We start from the raw sequence: 2,374 nt of genomic DNA, 5'->3' as shown, positions 1-2,374 counted from the left end.
GTAGATACCTAGCAGTGGTATTGCTGGGTCGTAATCCATTCTGCCATTCTATGTCTTTTGATTGGGAAATTCAGTCCATTAACTTTTAGTATTATTACTGTTTGGATAATATTTTCCTCTACCATTTTGGCTTTTGTATTATATATATCATATCTGATTTTCCTTCTTTCTACACTTTACTCCATACCTCTCTCTTCTGTCTTTTCATATCTGACTCTAGTGCTCCCTTTAGTATTTCTTGCAGAGCTGGTCTCTTGGTCACAAATTCTCTCAGTGACTTTTTGTCTATAAATGTTTTAATTTCTCCTTCATTTTTGAAGGACAATTTTGCTGGATATAGGAGTCTTGGTTGGCAGTTTTTCTCTTTTAGTAATTTAAATATATCATCCCACTGTCTTCTAGCTTCCATGGTTTCTGCTGAGAAATCTACACATAGTCTTATTGGGTTTCCCTTGTATGTGACAGATTGTTTTTCTCTTGCTGCTTTCAAGATCCTCTCTTTCTCTTTGACCTCTGACATTCTAACTAGTAAGTGTCTTGGAGAACGCCTATTTGGGTCTATTCTCTTTGGGGTGCGCTGCACTTCTTGGATCTGTAAATTTAGGTCTTTCATAAGAGTTGGGAAATTTTCAGTGATAATTTCTTCCATTAGTTTTTCTCCTCCTTTTCCCTTCTCTTCTCCTTCTGGGACACCCACAACACGTATATTTGTGCGCTTCATATTGTCATTCAGTTCCCTGATCCCCTGCTCAAGTTTTTCCATTCTTTTCCCTATAGTTTCTGTTTCTTTTTGGAATTCAGATGTTCCATCCTCCAGTTCACTAATTGTAGCTTCTGTCTCTTTAGATCTACCATTGTAGGTATCCATTGTTTTTTCCATTTTTTCTTCTTTGTCCTTCACTCCCATAAGTTCTGTGATTTGTTTTTTCAGATTTTCTATTTCTTCTTTTTGTTCAGCCCATGTCTTCTTCATGTCCTCCCTCAATTTATTGATTTGGTTTTTGAAGAATTTTTCCATTTCTGTTCGTATATTCAGCATTAGTTGTCTCAGCTCCTGTATCTCATTTGAACTATTGGTTTGTTCCTTTGACTGGGCCATATCTTCAATTTTCCGAGCGTCATCCATTATTTTCTGCTGGTGTCTGGGCATTTGATCAGATTTCCCTGGGTGTGGGACCCAGCTGGTTGAAAGCTTTTTCTGTGAAATCTCTGGGCTCTGTTTTTCTTTTCCTGCCCAGTAGGTGGCGCTCGTGGCGCTAGTCTGTCTGCACGGGAGTCGGCCCGGGAAACCGCGCGTGGAGGTGGGGGTCGCTGGCCGCCGCGGCTTGGGAGAGTGCGGTCCTAATTGCCCAGCTGGCCCGAAACGCCAAGCGTGACGGGAGGGCCCCGCTATCCAACGTTCCCAGTCAGACCGGGGAGCCACGTGCGTGGAGGGGACCCCAGTCGCCAGCCGCCCCAGCCGGGAAAACGCGCGCCCCTCGGGTAGCTCACCGCAGCAGATTCTCCCTGCCCGTTCAGCTGTTCCAGAATGGGGTACGCTGTCTTTTTGGTCTCTGTCGTGACTCCGGGAGCTGTTTCGTATTGTTTCTGTTTCTTTAGTTGCTTTTCTGGAGGAGGAACTAAGACCCGCGCGTCTTACTAAGCCGCCATCTTCTCCGGAAGTCTGGTTATTTATTTTTAATCCATGAATTTTACTTGCCCATCGATAAGGTAGACAAAAAGAGCATCAGACACAAGGCTCTCACAACCACACAGTCACACTGTGACAGCCATATCATCATACAATTATCTTCAAGAAATATGGCCACTGGAGCACAGCTCCATATTTTCAGGCAGTTCCCTCCAGCCTCTCCATGACAACTTAACTAAACAGGTGATATCTATTTAATGAGTAGGAATAACCTCCAGGATAACCTGTTAAATCTGTTTGGAATCTCTCAGTCATTGACACTTTGTCATATTTCACTCTTCCCCCTTTTGGTCGAGAAGGTTTTCTCAATCCCTTGATGCTGAGTCTCAGCTCATTCTAGGGTTTTTCTCAATCCCTTGATGCTGAGTCTCAGCTCACTCTAGGATTTCTGTCCCATGTTACCAGGAAGGTCCACACTCCTGGGAGTCATGTCCCACCTAGACAGGGGGAGGGTGGTGAGTTTGCTTGTTGTGTTAACTGGAGAGAGAGGCCACATCTGAGCAACAAAAGAGGTTCTCTTGGGGGTGACTCCCAGGCTTAATTTCAAGTAGGCTTGATCTATCCGTTGAGGGGTTAAGTTCCATATGAATAACCCAGTTTCTCCAAATCTCCAAAGTAGGTTGTTGGTGCTTTTCTTGGTATTGCATTGAATGTGTAGATCAGTTTGGGTAGAACTGACATCTT

This window comes from Tamandua tetradactyla, chromosome 8 (assembly GCF_023851605.1).
Source record: "Tamandua tetradactyla isolate mTamTet1 chromosome 8, mTamTet1.pri, whole genome shotgun sequence".
NCBI classification, from domain to species: Eukaryota; Metazoa; Chordata; class Mammalia; order Pilosa; family Myrmecophagidae; genus Tamandua; species Tamandua tetradactyla.
Note: the sequence above shows the minus strand (reverse complement) of the source record.